Raw genomic sequence first — 20,510 nt, 5'->3', positions numbered from 1 at the left:
TCAAATTGATTTTCCATTCAATCCATTTGGTATAGCTTTAGCCCATAATTCAAAAGCTTTTATATTCATTATATCCACTCTATATTTATACCGTAAACATAGGGAAAATGGCAAAGAGAAAGGATCTACTCTTCTTTTGAAACTAGCTCTTGACAATCCAAGAGTGAGATGGAAAAGCCACCAAATATGAAGCTTTCTCCTGTCCTTTAACATTAATTAACCTGGACTCTCATCTATAATATTCCCAGATTATGCAAACTGTAGTTGATAAGAACAAATCAGTCTCCATGCATGCATGTAAGCAGGTGGGAGTTGAATAAGCAATGGTAGGGATGTTAAAAAGGAGGAGTGGAGTTATGTTTTCGCTCTGAAATGAAACTGGCAAGCCCTGAATAAGAATCCTCATCTGATGATCATGTTTTAAAAATGTGGAGATCTGAGGCAAGCAACCAAGCTTCTTTTTATGTATTTTATTAAAGATTTTTATTTTTAAAACATATGCATAAATAATTTTCAACATTCATCCTTGCAGAGCCTTGTACTCCAATTTTTTTCTCCTTCCTTCCCTCTACCCCCTCCCCAGATGGCAAGTAATCTAATATAGTAAATACGTGCAATTCTTCTATACATATTCCCACAATTATCATGCTGCACAAGAAAAATCAGATCAAAAAGGAAAAAATGAGAAAAAACAAAAAGTGAGCAAACAACAAAAAGAGTGAAAATATTATCTTGTGATCCACATTCGGTACCCAGAGTCCTCTTTCTGAGTGTAGATGGCTCTGTCCATCACAAGTCCATTGCAACTGGTGTATATTATCACATTGCTGAAAAGAGCTACATCCTTCAGAAGTGATCAAGTTGTCAGAGCACCGACTGTACATCTCTTCAGTTTCCTGGGAAATGATGTCTTTTTCATTGCTGAGAGCAATTGAGTAGTCAATGCTTTTACACCAGAGGTTAAATCTTGACTTTCTTTACATTCCAACTTTTAGTTCTTTTCTGTAGCACAGCACAGGTACCATAGAGATAATCTGTAAACTCTTGGATCTGACTTCAATTAGTAGGTAAACATGATATTTTCATGATCATGCAACTCTTCTCTGCATTTCTTTCTAACAATTTTGATATCAAAAATGAAAACTAATATTTTATAATATTTTCGCTGAGACTTAAATTGATATTTCTTATTCTGTCTTTGAATCATTGCCATTTTTTCAGTCAAAGCATCTTCAGAGTAAGTCTGAAACATTTCCAACAAGACAGGGATTGGGAAAAAAATTTTTGCTCTTTACACAAGATATCTTCTCCAAACTTTTATATGGCAGCAAGCAATCCATCAATCTCAGCCTGTTATTCAGGTAAAAACTGTGGTAAATAATAAGGATAGCAATTTGTTCACCTAGAACCCCTATTACTTACTTGTGATAGAACCCAAATAAAGCAAATAAGGTAAGGAGGGAGAAGGGTGAGCATGTTCAATAATGTGGCACTCCAACAAAAAGATAGAAAATGGTTTATCCACCTGGAGGCATGGATTTGCCTTAATCCAAGTCCTTGAGGTTAGCCAACAGTGTCCACACTCTGTTCTTGGCATCCTGACCCTGGCAGGGCAGGGCTACCCTGGTACCCTTGTCTCTGGGCAGCTGCTACCTCAAACTACCTGCTCTGGATCGCCTTTCTTCTTGTTATTTCTTTCCACTTTCAGCTAGGGAGTGTATAATCAAAAGTGGAGGCAACTGAATGACATTGCTTCTCTGACATTAAATAGATTACTTAATTGATCTTCATAACATAGATATGCTTTATATTTTTTAAAAAAGAAAAATCATACATAATTTCATTCAATGGAAACAGAAATGAGATGATCTAAGAAATTAGATATTTATGTGTTGTCTGTTATAAGAGCTCACATTATAACATTTAGGGCATATGCTTTAGTATATAAATGAATCTGTGATCTCATCAAGATAGATACTCCAATTATATATATCATGGTACATCCATAACTGTTCATCATAAGCTATTCTCACCCGTTTGTTTTCTTTTATTGTCTTTCATAAAATCAATTAAAGTCATTTACAGATCAACTGGAACAGAATAAAACATACATAAATCTTACATTTTTATCATAAAGAAACAGTAAGCAATATGTCCTTGTTTTGTTATAATCACTTGTTACATGGAATTTGACACTGAATTCACAATATTTTGACTCATATAACAATTCTTTATATGGAAATTATATAAATCAACTTGGAAATTACATGTATCTTTGAAGGACTGTTCATTTTGTTAAGTCTAATCTTAATTGGTTAAGTCATTTGGCAAATATAATCTTAATGATATCCATTGATTTTCAATAGTGCTTAAAACAAGCAAATTATCAAGCATGTTAATGAACATTTTTGGATTAAAATGGTTAATATTTATATAATTATTTATATAATGTTTATTTAATGCACTTCTTCCCTCCTTTCCTTCCGTTATATATAGAGGAAAAACATGATATAAAGAGGGGTTAAATGACTTGTCCATACAGCTAAGAGATGTTTGAGGCTAGATTTAAATTCAGGTCCATTTGATTGTAGACCTGGGACTATATCTACTATGACAATTAGTTGCTCCTAGTTGATATATTAAAACCTTTTTGTGATTTATAGAATAATCTCTGGTTCAATAAACTACTTTATAGATTATTTATGGGTAAATTATTTCATAATTTCTATAATTCTAAAATAATTATACTTCTCAATATGCCAATGCATTTATCAGAATTATTTTTTCCCATCAAAGGCAAAATACAGGCTCACAAGAAGTTAAAGAAATCCTTGTCTTGCCTTCTCCCTCATGCTACAGCCAGGATTTCTAGTTCAACCTAGAGTGATTTTAATGGTAATTTTTGGTATAGCCTATAATGAAAAAGTGATCTAGTTAAAAAACAACTTTTCCTTGTCTTTTTTTCCTAATTTTTAGTATTACACTTTTTATATTACCTTACCTATGACAAGCACTTCCTCCTCCCCTCCCCCCCCTCACCCCCCCGGCCAACATTGTAGACTATACAAGCCTCTCATTTACCAAGTCCTTCTGAAAATTCTGATTTATTTTCTGGATATTATTAATAATTATTTTATAAATGACAATATTTCTTTTCCTTTTTAAAACACATTTTGCTTTGAGTTTCATTGTAATTGATACTATTTTAATATCAATCTAAATGATCCATGGTTTCCCCAAATCAACAGCTGCTGCAATGTTTCTAAAAGACAAACAGGTATTCTATTTAAAAGTAAATTTTCTTCGAGAAATGTCAAATTAATATAATATAATATAATATGATATGATATGATATACTGTAATGACTGCACTAATACCCAGGACACCCCAGAATCAGCGGGAGTCAGGATAAGCAAAAGTTCTCAATCTTTATTCTTGGTCTTTAGGGGTAGAAGTGAAGGGGATGGAAGAGAGTCTCTGAAAGCTCCTTCTTCCTCCTCTACTGCAAAGAGTGTGTCCCTGGCTAGCTTTACTCCACCCCCTAGTCCCTCCTACTCCTCTATACACCAGTCATTGAGCCAATACGGATAGTGGAAAGGACCATTTTCCAAGCATATGCCCATAGAGTACTGTCCAATCAGTAGTTAGCTTCAAGCACTCTGCAGTCCCAACCTCAGTGCATCCCAATAGTTTCAGCTTTCTACAATATAGTGTATATATATATATATATATATATATATATATATATATACACATATATATGTAATAATATAAAATATAATAAGAGAGTAATGAAATATATATTTCAATTAAAATCCAATATTGAGCTGAAAAGGAACAACTAAAGTTGAGGTAACCAATTTAGTCTAGTTTCTGTTTTGTCACATTCTGACAGTGTAAATTAATCAAACTTCAATAAAGAAACTATCACTTTTAACAAAAAAGGAAAGTTTATCAAAGTTACTATATTTTTCAGGAAATTCTTATACCATTGTATAAAATCATGAACAATCATTCACATTTCATTATAGAGAGAAAGCCAAGAAACAAACTGATAGCTTTTATTTTTAATACATATTACATTTAACATGGTAGAATCTATATTCCCTTACTTATTTATACCACTCTATGAATCATCTTCCTCTCATTTTTTTCATCATCATTAATAACCCTAACTATTCCTATTGTCTATAAGAAACAAATCATTTTCCCTTTGAATCTCTGCATGTATATGTTGTAGTATTATTCTCATAGATTTACTTCTCTAGTTGCTCATAACCTATAGTATTTCTTCATTATATATGGTGTAAATATGGTGTTTTCCTCTGTTTACTAATATTTTCATTATTTTTTGAGGTTGGAGATTTTTTTTCTTTGTTTCTTCCTTCCTTCCTTCCTTTCTTCCATTTCTACTTCTTTTTCTTTTTTCTATTTCTTTTCCTTTTTTATCTCTCCCTTTCCTTCCTTCCTTCCTTCCTTCCTTCCTTCCTTCCTTCCTTCCTTCCTTCCTTCCTTCCTTCCTTCCTTCCTTCCTTCCTTCCTTCCTTCCTTCTTTCCTTTCTTCCTTCCCTCCCTCCTTTATTTCTTTTGGAATATACATTTGTGTGTGTAGGATTGTTGAGGGATGAATCCATCTTCTCACACACTTTCTCATTGAGTTAAGTAGAGCTTGTTAGTATTATCCTAATACACCTTGGGTGCTTCTGCTGTAATTTAGAAAGAACATCTAGCATTAATTCTTATGCTGTGCTTCTATTAAATGATATCTCTCTCCTTCTTGTGGTAGCCTCATATGAATTTAGGTTTCAGAAATTATCTTTAATCTCTCTTTCCATCCTTTACAACATAAAGTTGGTTCTAATCTCTGCTGTGGCTGTAGCAGGTCTCAGTGAAAAAATTATCTTCTTCTCTCCCACACAGTCTTCCCATGTTGAGTTGGCTCTTTCCCATGTTGTGATTCCTATTGCCTAGTGAAGAGCACAGCCCGGCTCATTCTCTTTTTTCAAAGATTTTTTAAGGATAATTCTATCTCTGTTTGCATCTTGATAAATGAGATTAATGACTGAGTTTTTAAAATTCAATTACTGGAGCTGATACTGACTTTCAACACACCTGATGAGAATGATGACTAGCTCATGGGACAATTACTGGAGTTTGTGTTGCTTTCTCTACCACTTCCTTCTTAGTTCTGTATTTATCTAAACTGGCTCTGGCTTTCACTGTTTGTATTCATTTCTGGAATATTTTTAAATATTTCTGGATGACTGAAAGAGATAGCTTCTCTTTTATCTCTCATTTGTCATTTTTACTTATTTATAAAAATTTATGTAGGAATTTGCCTGCTTTCTCTATTAAAATTCTACTATACCAATCCAGAAAAAGTGACAATATTTTTAAAGTAAAAATTTTTCTTGTAAAACATATTAAGTTAAAAGGAAAAAAAATCAGCAAACTATCTACCTGTTATTTAACATATAAAATTAAATACAAGATAAATTTGGAGGGAAACATGTAATTTAACCAAGGCTTGAAATCAAATACGGATTTTAGGAGGTAGAGGTATGGCAGGAAAATACTCAGAATACTGGAGGATAGCCAAGGCAAAGCAACAGAGATGGGAGATGGTGTGGTATGTATGTATAAAGAAAAATCAGGTAAACACTTTGGCTGTTCTGAAATGAGATGGAGGAGAATAAAAGGCAAATAGGCTGGGAATGTAAAAAGAGGGCAGATTTTGAAGGGTTCTAAATGTCAAGTGAGCAGTTTATGTTCAAATCTAGAGGAACTGAGACCCCCATGAAATTCAGGAGGGAGAATAACATGATCAAATAAACATATTAGGAAAAATTCCTTTGATGTCATGTAAAAGATGGATTTAAGTTGGAAAATCCTTAAGACAAAGAGAACAATTAGGAGGATATGATAGCAGTCTAAGTGAGAGGTAACATAAGTCAGAACTAGGATAGTGGATATATGAAGAGAATATGCAAGATATGTTGTGGAAAGTGATGGGAATGACAAAATTTGACAGCTGATGTGCTCTATGGAGTTTAAAAAAGTGAGAAGTCTATAGAAGCAGAGGAAAGAATTGTTTGCAGTAGCACATTGGAAAAACAACTGACTTATTAACTCTAAATAATGCAATAACCAACTATGATTCCAAAGCAAAAGTAACATATAAGCCTGTAACACTTCAAGTTATGACAGGAAATTGTCAAAAAATGCAAAAAATTAATGCGTATTTCTGATTTATTTTTTGAAAACTAATATTGCTTTATATTTAAGTATTTCTGATAATTATAAGAGAGTTGATAACATACAAAAATCATCCAAGAATCATTGAAATATAATTAATTAGACTTATTCCATATGTCATTAACGTTACTATCATCAAAATAAATCTCTTGAAATGAGCGTGCTAGTCATTATCAATACATATTCTATATTCTATATTTTAGTTACAGAAATATAATACTTTGGATTTAATATATGTATATAAATATATATTGTTATTATTATTATAAATATTATATAAATACAACATGTTTCTTTGAATATCTGTGCCTAATGACTAATGGACAGGGCTTATAGCATAGGGAGACAATGACAAAACAGTATGTGTGATGTGTACTGCTGAATATCTTAGTATTTGTGACAAGAAAAAAAAAACTTCTAGATAATCATTTCTCTCTCTCTAATATTTCCATATGTGAAAATAATGAACATGGAAGAAAAATATTTCCTTAAGTTTTAGAGAGGTAATGAGAGGTTCTTGTCATCATCAATCTCAGGTTCTCTAATTCCATTACAATGAATCTAAAATGAACTTTATAGGAGTCAGTATGCAGATTTTAGATTTCCCTAAGAATTCTCTGTGATTTTTTTCTTTTAAAATATTTTATTGCAAACACAATAGCAGTCTTAACAAATTTAACAATTAAATGAGGAATATGAAATCTTAAATATAACTCTATACTATAAAGCAATTTATATCATGATATTTAACTTAGATTCTCTGCTAATATTATTTCTTCTCCATAGGTGCACCCTTCTATCATGAAGATCATAATCTTTACATAGTCTTAGCATTTATTATCTTTATCCAATGATATTTTCCAAATATCCTTCACAGAGGATCAAATCAATATGCTGATTGACATTTTTCAGCTCTTTAAAGCAACAATAAATCAATCAAAAATCATTCATTAAGGACCTATCACATCTTAGGCACTATGTTAAGTGCTTAGGCTACCAAAAAAAAAAAAAAAGAAGCATTAATAAGTTTACAATCAAAGGAATATATGCACACATAATATGCAGAAAATATAGGGGATAATTAATAGATAGTACTAGAATTAAAAATAGTTGGGAAAGGCTTACTATAAAAGATAAGATTTTAACTGGGATTTAAAGGAAGTCAGTAGGTAAAGTTGAGGAGAAAGAACATTTTTTCAGAAGTGTCTACTATCAGTAGCCTTTCATTCACACTAAATAACTTACCCACTTATTTTTAAGGAATACTTCAGACTTCTGCATTCTATTTCAATGGAAGTTGGTAGGATGGATTTATTTACATTATGATAAAACATAAATTTCAGAAAAGATCCTTTATGAATGTCACATGTCACAAAAATCATTCAAAGTTGACTATATTATTGTCTGACGTAGGATTTCAATTTTTCCTTCCTTGCTATAACTGTATGTAGAAACTAGCTCTCCTCTTATTCAGGAGAAATCTGCATTTTAATGCAATCTGAAGTATTTAACCCCAGACAAGTTACTTAGCATCTCAGACAATTATCTTATCTGTAAAATGGACATGATGATAATGAGAGTATGCTTCTCATAGATTATTATTGAGGAATACATTTTACAAATATTAAAGCTATATTTAATTATAGATTTTTATTAAATGTAAATTACCACTACTTAATTCCCCAGCTGTTCCAAATGTTTTAGTAGTAGCACAGATTTTTTTAGTGTGTGTGTGTGTGTGTGTGTGTGTGTGTATACATTTATAGATGTTCCCTTTCATAACAGTTTTCTGGGAACAGCATGTTTTTCTCAATAAAAGATCACATCAGAGGAAAAAACACTTCATTTCCCCTTCCTACTCTTACACTGCATATAGTCTATTTCCTAGAGTACTTATCAAAGTGATGAAGATAGTAACGACAGCTTTTATAACTGTAATTGCACCTCAAAAAAAGTTCTCACACTGCCTGAGAGTAGAATTCACCTAGTTAACTGTATGTATCCGATTGTTTATTATCAAATTTCAAATCTGTATGACTGACATTACTGAACTTATGAAAATTTTTGGAGTATGGTCCCATCTATCTGGCAATGTATATTCTTTTCAGAAAATATTAACATCTAACTCCCAGAAATATAATTAAATAAGTAGCATTAATTCATAATTCATTGATTTTATGTACTCATAATTTTCCCATAAAAGAAATCCTTAGAGTAACCAAAACCATTATAAGGATGGCTGCAAGATTTTAAAATTCTGGATTATTATCTATATCCTTTCCTTTTCATATTTTTCACTAACAATATAAAATTAGTATAAGAATAAAATTATTCCTTGATTTTTTTTATGGATATAATTATTTATATAAAAATACAGATGTCTGTGGGCCAAAGGTTTATGCTTCCATTGTGGAAAAAGTCCAATGAAAAGTACAAATGGAAAAACAGATAGCTTTTTAGATCAGTTCTTAACTTTTTTTTTTTCATTGTGTATCCCTTTATTGGAATCAATGAATTCCTAAGAATAATGTTTATAAAATCACAAAATTAAATTCTGACAATTACAAAACTGGCAATTTGCTTTGAAATGGAGATATCAAAATTATTAAAGTTCATAAATGCATATACAAGTTCATAAATCTCAGGTAAAACATCCTTTAAATAGATACTGACATCTTCCAGATGTTCTTGATTATATATGACATTGTGCTGATTGCATCAAGGCTGGGAAGATTGCAGAACCTCATAAATAAGATCCATAATAACTTTTTTTTTTATAGTTTGGCCTGTCAACTGAGAGGGGAAAAAAAGTGCTTTAAAATGGTAATTCTACCCAAAGTTGAATAGACACTCCAGGAAGCTAGTTCAGTAGTATATATATTTCAAATAAACAAAGTAAATGGACAATCAATAGGATTCAGAATTGAATGGCAGGAAAATGAAATATTTTTGAGAAGTTATGCAGTCCTTTTAATGATACATTTCCCTGAAACAGTGGAAATGATTTCCCCCCCAAAGAAACAGAAACTGAAATTGGGATTCTAAAGAATTCCAAAATAAACTTTAAAAATATATATTCTGCAGTTTTGTAGTTATAGACATCTGTAACTAAATATCATGAGATTCTCTACTATAATTTTTAGAAAATTACATTTATGCCTCATCATTTTCCCCTAGGTTTTTAATGCATTTTCTTAATGCAAGGAAGATTTAATTTTAAAGACGAATAAAATTATTTACACACACACACACACACACACACACACACACACACACACAAAGTGTTGAAGCTTTTCAAAAAATGTCACAGTGGATAGTCCTAGGTCCAGAGACAAAAAGACAAAGTTGAAATTTGACTTTATTAGCTGTGTGACCCAAAGCAAGTCATTTAACTGCCCCCCCTTGTTTTTGTCATATATAAAAGCAAGTTAATAATAATACTCACCTCAAAAGTTGTGAGTTGTTGTGAGGATTACATGAGATAAATATATAAAATATTTCTCATGATGCTTGCTATATGATAGCATTTATTACTTTACACATTTTTTTCCCTTTAATACAGACTTGGATGAGTCAGTCTTGTAGAAATGTACAAAAACACTCTATTATCTCCCCAGGGGAAAAAAAGTCATTCTATGTATCATTGAATACTGCTATTTTGAATTTGAATTTACTTGATAAACGAAGTTTCTCAAGAGCCAAAATGGATTTTAATTTATTTAAAATTATGTGTATATACACACATAAGTGTATATATACACATATATACATATGATTATATGTGCACATGCTACATGTATAATGTGAGTTTACATGATTGTATAAATTCATTATCGATTATTTAATATGCATGTCTATAAAATATATGCATATGCATGTGCATACATATAAGCATATATGTCTATATCTACATCTCTGTCTAGATATAGATATGGATTGTGTGTGTGTATGTGTCTTTAACTTTCCAGAAATTTGCACAGTATCTATCAAGCACTTACTACATGCTTTTCAACTTGTTGAATTGACTTACAGTATTTGAAATAATTCAAAAATTAAATTAAATATCAGTTCCTAAGTCATTGCATACTGACATCATACCTATTATATTTATCGACAGTTTCTGTCATTATGTGCAATCAAATTAATAATCCAATTTGTGTCACCAAGACAGATGCTTTGTTGAATGTAAAAGGGAAACAGAACAACCACCACAAAAACTCCAGTCCTATTTGCTAGAGAGACTAGTTACAGTACACTTTACCTCTGGCTGCCCACTTGCCTTAATATTTCTCTCTGTGTGTCTCTCTCTGTCTCTGTCTCTCTCTGTCTCTGTCTCTGTCTGTCTCTGTCTCTCTCTCTGTCTCTGTATCTCCTTCTTTCTGAATGTCTGTGTCTCTGTCTGTTTCTCTATTTCTATCTCTCTGTGTCTGTCTCTGTCTGTCTCTGTCTGTGTCTCTCTGAATGTCTGTGTCTCTGTCTGTGTCTCTCTCTCTCTGTCTGTCTCTCTGTGTCTGTCTCTGTCTGTCTCTGTCTCTCTTTGTCTCTCTATTTCTGTCTCTGTCTCAGTCTCTCTTGCTCTCTGAATGTCTGTTTCTCTCTGTCTCTTTTTGTCTCTATTTCTATCTCTGTCTCTGTCTGTCTCTCTCTGAATGTCTGTGTCTCTGTATGTCTGTGTCTCTCTCTGTCTCTCTGTCTCTCTCTCCGTCTCTCTGTCTCTCTCTCTGTCTCTCTTTGTCTCTCTATTTCTGTCTCTGTCTCTATGTGTCTCTCTCTCTGAATGTCTGTGTCTCTATCTGTCTGTCTCTCTGTCTCTCTATGTCTCTCTGTGTGTCTCTGTCTCCTGTCTGTCTGTCTGTCTCTGCCTCTCTGCCTCTCTTTCTCTCCTTCCCTCTCTTTCTTTCTGTTTCTATCTCTATCCCTCTCTTCAAGAGAGAAGCCGGCACAATAGCCCCCTAACACTTATAAAATACCATAGCATGCATGTGGAAATTTGCCAGTCTTACCCCACAGGATATTGGCTAAGGTACGGTAAATGTACAAGCAATTGAATATCCTGAGTTGCAGGACACCCATCTGTATGTAGCTACTGCAAATCATAACAAGAGGCATTGTAATGCTGCTAAGGTTAAAAAACCAGCAGATAGCTCTATAGTGCTCAATAATAAAATGGACACAGAGCTTTATAAACACAAGCTGAAGACTGGTTTAGAAAATCATCACTATAAAATATACTGGGATAGAGTCATATCAACAAATCAACAGATGCTAGTCAATATGCCAGAAAAGCCATGAAAAGTATTGATTGAGCTAAGGGAAAAACTTGGCAGAGCCTGGGAGGAGATGAGGTAGGCATATTAAATGAATATGAAGGCATACCAGAGGCACTAAAATCAATATGGTACCTGCAAGTAACCAAAAGAAAGACAGAGATCTCTTCATGCTTATGATTTCACATGACCTACTTATCCATTTTGGTTACATCATGTGTTAGTGACAGTCCATGGGAAGTTTTAGATGCATTCTGAAGTTCCAGGGGAATGATTTTCAAGTATCATCTTCTGCTGTACCTGATAAATTTTTTTATCCCCATGTACAACAATAATGTGGAGGCGATCCTTTTTTTTTTTTTTTTTTGAAAGTCTTATTAAAAGGATAAAAGTTTATAATTTTTTACATTAAGGTATAAAGTCTTTGAATCAAAGTTTACAATTGCTATTAAAAAACAAAAAAATCTCATCTCTAAGACATTATTTTCCAATTGATTAAATATGAATTTATTAAACATCTTCTATGTGCTAGGTACTAGTATTATGCACACAAGACAATCTTTATCCTTAGAGTGATAGCTCTGTATTATGTGTATACATATAATGACTTATTATATGTATATATATATATGTTAATGATATATATAAATGATAATAAATGATAATGATAACATGTATGAAAACAAGTATATATCATATTTTGGGAATTGCTTAGAACATCAAGTAGCCTTATTTTGGAGGATGTATGAAAGGTCATGGAACAATGTTTTATCATATTGTTGTATAAATTGATAATGATCAGCACTGTTAGAAATTAATATCTGTGAGATCACAGATCAAATGAAACATTAAATCACTGCAGTCAAATTCATGAGAAAAAATATTGTATATAGAGGTAGCATTTGAAGTGAGTTTTATAGAAATTAGTTATATTAAAGAATAGAAGGAAGCAGAAGGGGATTCTAGGTATAGAAATACGTCTATATAAAAATCTGTAGATTACATTTACACACATATAATGTTATGTATGAAGCACAACCAAAAGATTAGTTTGGCTACATTGTCCCAATAACAACATATAATCTGTGAATATTGAGAGAAAAAGAATGAATTATTCAAAGGTGACTTTTCTTTTAAATTTGGTTACTCTAGCTCATGAAGGAAAAATCTGTTGCACAAGTTTGCAGGCTTGGAAGCAGGTGAGATATGATTGTTCGTTTATAAAGAAAGGTCTTAGGCACTTAGAAATTTCAGCTTCTTTTTGTAGGGAAAACATATGAAGCAAATAAGAGGTTATAATGTAATTATGATTTTTTTTTACCAAAATCATTTTAGAGCAAAGGAAAATAAATGATATCTGACTATCATTTTTACTTGCTTTACCTCATCTAATCAGTTACCAAAGGGAACTTACCCTTAATTTGTACTCTGAATTGCCTCTCTCCTCCTAAAAGGAGGAGCATAAAACTCTCTATCAAAATCTTTCTTTAAATAAGGTCCAGATTCTCAATCAACTGTTCATTTTCCACCAACTGCAAAAGTTAGTTTTGACTCCACCATCATCACATCTCCTGGGATAATCTGCCACCCTCCACCTAGCTTAAAATATACTAATCTCACAGCACCACTGCATCAACTCACATAAGAATTATTATGTCTCCTAAAATCCTGTTTCTTCCTATAATAAATCACGTCTAGCACTGCCAGATTCATCTCCATTAAAGCACTAACAATGACCATGTCAGGCTCCTTTATACAAACTTCTAGAGGTTATCCATGGTTTACAGAAGAAACCATACCTTTGCTATATAAATTCTTTAAATGACAAACATTTCCTGAAAGAGCTAGTGAAATAGTAAACATAAACGTCTCCATTCCAAGAAAGGATTCCTCCTTGATATTCTAAAATCTTGGCTTTTAATTCATGGAATTTCAACATTTTGCATAGTTTAAATTGCACAAGGATTTTCTCATCATGAGACAGTAACCTAGTAAGCAGAATTGCTAATTCAGCAAAGTTTATTTTTTCTTAGATCATTAAATTCCTTTTTGGACCATGCTCCATGGTAGAGAGAAAGGAACTGGATCTATGATTTTATTGGTACAGGAATTTTTGGCTGTAGAAACCTTCTCCACCAGTACAAATTAAGAACTTTTTTGACAAAATATGGAGTCAGTTTCTACAACATTTAAGTGTTTTCTCAGAGTCACAAAGTCAAAATGTCTGAGTCTCTATAGTATAGTGAAGTATTTCATCAAAGCATCAAATGTGTGTTTATCTATCTATCTTCAAATTTATACATATGCATATATATTTGCATTTATGCATTATGCATATATTGATACATACTTAAACCTATAGATATAAATATGTACCTAAATGTATGTGTGTATACAGCCTCTACTCCATTAATTCATGTCATTGTATAGGGTCGTGATCAGTAAAGATTGTGTATATAGAAATAGATATAGCTATATAGATGCACACACACATAGACTTTTATAAGCACACACGTATATATGTACACATACATTTATATGCATTGTATATGCATGTATGTGTACATGTATAAATATACACACAGACATTTATATTCACATAAACACACACATACATGCATACATACACACATATACTGGTTATTTGACATGATGTGCTCTTTCTATTTCCATATATAATTCACATCTATTTATCTGCTGGAATCAATTTATATATTTCTCTGTCTTTATTAGACTGGAATAGAATCATAGAGTAATGTATACAATGTTGAACTTGGAAAATAAAAACCAGGGTTCTAGATCTTTAAGTCTGGATTTTAAAGTCTAAAAGTTTTTTTGTTTTTTTGTTTTTTTTTAATAAATTTAGTTCCTGTGAGACTCTAGGCAGATCATTTGACTTTCACTCTCAGTTTCCTTATCTAAAAAGTGGAAATCATAGCACTAAATCCCAAAGATTATTGTAAGGATAAGAATAAAATATGTATAAAATATAAAACTTTAAAATATTATTTAGTTATATATTATTAGTACTCTATATGTATAATATATATATATATATATAAATCAATCACATATAAATTACATCTACAAATATATGGATTTCAATATTTGAATTTGTTATTTAATATATGTAGATTTTCTTTCTGTCAACACAAAACCTTTTCACACACCAGTTAAAAAAAATTGTATGAGACAAAGGAAAGAAACTTATCATGCATTTATTAATAATTTAGCATATTCCAGACTCTGTGTTAATTACTGGGGCTATAAGTGCAAATAGAAAGAAAGATAATTCTTGCCATCGAGGAGCTTACATTCTAAAGCTTGTTTGGAAATCAATATTCTGCTTACAATTCCTAAATGTAGTAAGCATGTCCTTGAAAAAGAAAGATTTTCACTGACCATGGTCTTCAAGGTTTTTCCAACTAGGCAAAGGTCTTACAGTATTTGTGATTAGCTGGTGTTTAGTAAAAGGAAACTAAATTAAAAAGGTCAAATTACTAATTCAGTGTTGCACAAGTAATTAATGACGGAGTGGATACTAGGATTTATCACTTAATCTCAGTGGAGAATTCAGTTTTCAGAATGATTCTTGTAAAAGATTCCACCCTTACCTCTACCCCTATCTCTCTTTACAAATCTCCTTCTTTCAAGGCCTGAATCTAGTGTTAACTCCTTCATGAAGTCTTTGAAAACAGAACAAAACACCCAAAAGAAAGGAATTTCTTTTCCCCAGTACATTCCTAGTCTGTCCCTTTTCTGTCATAAATCATAGGGCAGCTAGGTGATACATTGGATAGAATGGTGATGTGGAATCAGGAAGACTCATCTCCATTAGTTTAAATTGGGCCTCAGACACTTACAACTGTTTGACCTGGAAAAATCTCTTAACCCTACATTTCCCTCATTTTCCTCATCTGAAAAAATAAGCTAGAGAAGGAAATGGTTAACCATCTTAATATTTTTTGTCAAGAAAATATAAAATGTGATCATAGTCAGGCACATTGAAAAATAAATGAAAAACAATAACAGATCATATTGCCCAAAAGTATTTTTTTATTATTATCCCTTAGTCATGTTTGACTGATAATTAGGCTATAATCTCTAAGAATGAGGTTCTTAAAAGTTTTTATCATTTATTTTTGGCACATAGAAACATATCTTGCATAAAGTTTCATAAAAGTTTGTTGAATGGAATTCAGTGAACTGCTACAGAGAATCAAATATGGCCTTATTATTCCTAGAAGCATTATATCAATTATAAACCTGTTCTTAATTCAATGCTAGACTGTGGAGAGCAAGAAAACAAGCCAACTCTGCCACTCAAATTTAGCCAGGAATAGTAAAACCACAATAAGGTCTAAAGGTGTCAGAGAGAGGTCAAAATGTGGCTAGTGGTAAGTGCCAATTATGTCAGTGTGAGCTAAGGCATCCACAAGTACTGAAATTAGGACAAGCCATGAGCCAGAGCCCTACAGACAAAGAAGGATCAGGAAAAGATGATATCAAGGGAATAATATTCACATGCAGTGGAATCCAGTGTTTAACAGCAAAGTCTAGAGCCAAGAGGTTACTCAATGTGGAAAATTCCAGAAAAATACAGATTCAAGTTCAAGTTAGCTATTATGGTTGAAACTATTTTCTATTCTAAGCCAGTTTGCCTTTATAACAACTATAATAATGCTTAAGTTCTCAAAAAATGCCTTTGTCACAATTATATGAGGCTAATTGCTTAAATATTATTTTCCAGTTTTATGGACAAATAAAGTGAGCGTCAAAGAGGGCTAAATTACGTGCTTGTGATCAAAAGATTACTAAGTGCCAGGATTCAAATTCAGTCCTCCTGAACCCAAAACCTAGCAAAATCAGTTTTGGGCAATTTAATTTATTTCATAGGAGCCATAGATCTAGAACTGGAAGGAACCTTTGAGGTCACCTAGTCCAACTGTTTCATCTTACTTATGAAGAAACCTGGACCCAGCAACACTAACTGACTTGAGGGGGATACAAGAAGTAGAGAGACAGGATGTGACTATGGGTCCCTTCACTCCAGATCCAGAGCTGTCTCTCCACTATATTCGATATAAACTTAAAACAACCATTTATTAAATGATTACTATTTATAAAGCACACATGGATTTAATATCTTATTCAAGATCATCAGGTGTTTAAGAAGTTCTCTGACCTCATATAATCCTTGATTATTGATAAGTATACATATTTGAAAAGGAGGAAGAGAACATAGAAAAAAATAATCAATGGCAAAACTAACAGGAAAAGCATGATAGTACAGTATAATAAAAGCCAATGTAAGAATTTTGTGGGTAAAACTGACAAGGTCTATCAAGAGTGACCTTAAATGATTACTGCACCTTGACATATCCAGGATTGTTCATTTTTTTCTAACTTCATAAATACTGTTTCTTCTTGTCATCTGATGGTTATCACACAAGACTTAACTAAGGAGTAAATGGTGAGGGGGCAGAGGCAGATTGGTGGAGAGGAGGTCTTTATCTGAGCTTTTCCTGATATCCCTCAGATCAACACCAGATCAATCCTCTGAACAACTTTTGGAGTGAGAGAACCCACAAATATTTGGAGTGTAACAAATTTCCAACAGAAGACATTTCAGAAGAATTTCAGAAAATCTTTTTATTGGGCAGGGGAGGAGGATGGGGTGATAAGCACAGGCACAGCATTCTGAGACCCAAGGCCATATGGCATTGGCCTGCTAGGAACCAGCCAAAATACAGCAGTGTTGACTACTCTGAACTGGTTGGAAGCCAGTGGATCACCAGATTAACTGCGAGACAGCAAGCCCAAATACAAAAGGCAAAGAGAATCCTAGAGAAATAACAAAAAAACTATTAGCAACAATTTATACATTTAGCAAGGCTGCAGGAAACAAAATAAATGCACACAAATCATCAGCATTTTTATATCTTACCAACAAAGTCCAGCAGCAAAAGATACGAAGAGAAATTCCCTTTAAAATTACTGTAGATAATATAATTATAATATAATGCAAATTAAGACAACTCTGAGGTATCTCCTGGTGCTGCTCATTTCGCTTAGCATCAGTTAATGTAAGCCTCTCCAGGCCTTTCTGAAATCATCCTGCTGATGGTTTCTTATAAAGCAATAATATTCCATAGTATTCATATACCATAACTTATTTAGCCATTCTCCAACTGATGGGAATCTACTCAGTTTCCAGTTTCTTGCCACTACAAAAGAGGGCTGCCACAAACATTTTTGTACGTGTGGGCCCCCTTCCCTCCTTTAATATCTTTTTGGGATATAAGCCTAGTAGAAATACTGCTGGATGAAATGCTGGACAGCTTTTTGAACATAATTTCAAATTGCTCTCCAGAATGGTTGAATAAATTCACAACTCTACCAATAATGTATTAGTGTCTCAGTTTTCCCACCTTCCTTCCAACATTCATCATTATTTTTTCCTATCATCTTACCCAATCTTAGAGGTTATAGTGATATCTCAGAGTTGTCTTAATTTGCATATCCCTGATCAATAGTAATTTAGAGCACCTTTCCTATGACTAGAAAAGGTTTCAATTTCAATGGCAACAACAAAACTACACAATGATCAAGTCTGATGGACATGACTGTTTTTAAAAATGAGATGAGTCAGGCCAGTTCCAATAATCTTGTGATGAAGAAAGCCATCTACATCCAGAGAAAGGACTGTGGGAAATGAATATGGACCACAACATAGTATTTTAACTTTTTTGTTGTTGTTTCCTTGCATTTTGTTTTCTTTCTCATTTTTTTTCCCCTTTTTGCTCTGATTTTCCTTGCTGTCTAGGATAGAGGATGCAGGAAAGGGAGGGAAACATTTTGGAACACAAAGTTTTATAAAGCTGAATGTTAAAAATTATCCATATATACATTTTGAAAATAAAAAGTATTAATAAAAAAGAGAAACTACATTTTCAAAAACCTGAGGAACATGTGAGTACTATAGAAGTAAATAATGATTATACTAATTTTAGTAGAAATTTGACTATAAAGGGATAGAGGAGGATGAAAAAGGTAACTGTCTATTATACTACTGTATCTCTCAGGCTAATCAGAACCACTATGTTAAAAGGACTGTCTTGTAGACAGATAAAAATATTTAACATTGACAAACCACTAGAAATTATGGGCATAGGGATAAGGAATTAAAAAAAAATCTTCCAAGCAAAATTGCACATATGTTTTAAATATGGTGTCTATTTAGAAAGCACAATACATGATATAAGATTAGTCTTTAAATCTATAAAATTTTTTAAAATACTATAGTACAACACATCATATATATAAATATAGAAAGGAAAATATAAAGTAAAAATAATTTATTCAAAATTATATTATTTGGTAGTTGCACACTGGGGAACTGCATTCTGATACTGCAACTCTTAGCCCACCACTTTTCACTACATGAGGTTGAATTTCCCATGGTAATGTATGACCAAATAAGTGTCATTGCTTTGATATGAACACATCCAAATATGATCATTATAAGAGGATGATGCTATGTAAGAAATTGTTTTTAATATCTCATATATAGTATTATTTTCTTTATTTCACCTTACCTAGTAATTATTTCTTGAATGGAAGTGTCCTTTAACAATTCTTGCAATATGTCGATGATCACTGAATATAATCATCAATATTTCCACAAAATTTTCAGTTCTACCCTAGCATTTTCCATGATGTAGACATACAGAAAATGAAAGTGTCTCAATATGATAAATATAATTTTGAGTTTATTAAATAGATATCAGATTAGTTATTTCAGTCAGGAAAATCTGTAATTTATGTGATAACTCCCTCAGAGATTTACAACTGTAAATGGATGGTCTATGTCTGGTAGCAACTACAATAAGTGAACCTCAGCAACAACTACACGATTTATTACAGTTTCTTGGTATTTTTTTCAACAACGGGTAAGAAGGAACAATTTAATTTTTTTAACTTTTTATTGATAGAGCTCATGTCTGGGTAGTTTTTTTTTTTTTTAACATTATCCTTTGCACTCACTTCTGTTCTGACTTCTTCTCTCCCTCCCTTCACCCCCTCCCCCAGATGGCAAGCAGTCCTATACAAGTTAAATATGTCACAGTGTATCCTAGATACAATATATGTGTGCAGAACCAAACAATTCACTTGTTGCACAGGAAGAATTGGATTCAGAAGGTAAAAATAACCTGGGAAGAAAAACAAAAATGCAAACAGTTTACATTCATTTCCCAGGGTTCTTTCTTTGGGTGTAACTGCTTCTGTCCATCCTTGATCAATTGAAACTGAGTTAGAACTCTTTACCAAAGAAATCCACTTCTATCAGAATACATCCTTAAACAGTATCGTTATTGAGGCATATAATGATCTCCTGGTTCTGCTCATTTCACTTAACATCAATTCATGTAAGTCTCTCCAATCCTCTTTGTTTTTTTTTTTTTTTGTTTTTTTTTTTTTATTTATTTAATAGCCTTTAATTTACAGGATATATACATGGGTAACTTTACAGCATTAACAATTGCCCAATATTTCACCTCTTACCCCCCCCCACCCCCTCCCCTAAGTGGCAGGATGACCAGTAGATGTTAAATATATTAAAATATAACTTAGATACACAATAAGTATACATGACCAAAACATTATTTTGCTGTACAAAAGAATCAGACTCTGAATTATTGTACAATTAGCTTGTGAAGAAATCAAAGATGCAGGTGTGGCATAAATATAGGGACTGGGAATTCAATGTAATGGTTTTAGTCATCTCCAGGTTCTTTTTCTGGGTATAGCTAGTTCAGTTCATTACTGCTCCATTAGAAATGATTTGGTTGATCTCGTTGCTGAGGATGGCCTGATCCATCAGGACTGGTCATCATCTAGTATTGTTGTTGAAGTATATAATGATCTCCTGGTCCTGCTCATTTCACTTAGCATCAGTTCGTGTAAGTCTCTCCAGGCCTTTCTGAA

This window comes from Sarcophilus harrisii, chromosome 3 (genome assembly GCF_902635505.1).
Source record: "Sarcophilus harrisii chromosome 3, mSarHar1.11, whole genome shotgun sequence".
Lineage (NCBI taxonomy): Eukaryota > Metazoa > Chordata > Mammalia > Dasyuromorphia > Dasyuridae > Sarcophilus > Sarcophilus harrisii.
This window is presented reverse-complemented; position numbering follows the sequence as displayed.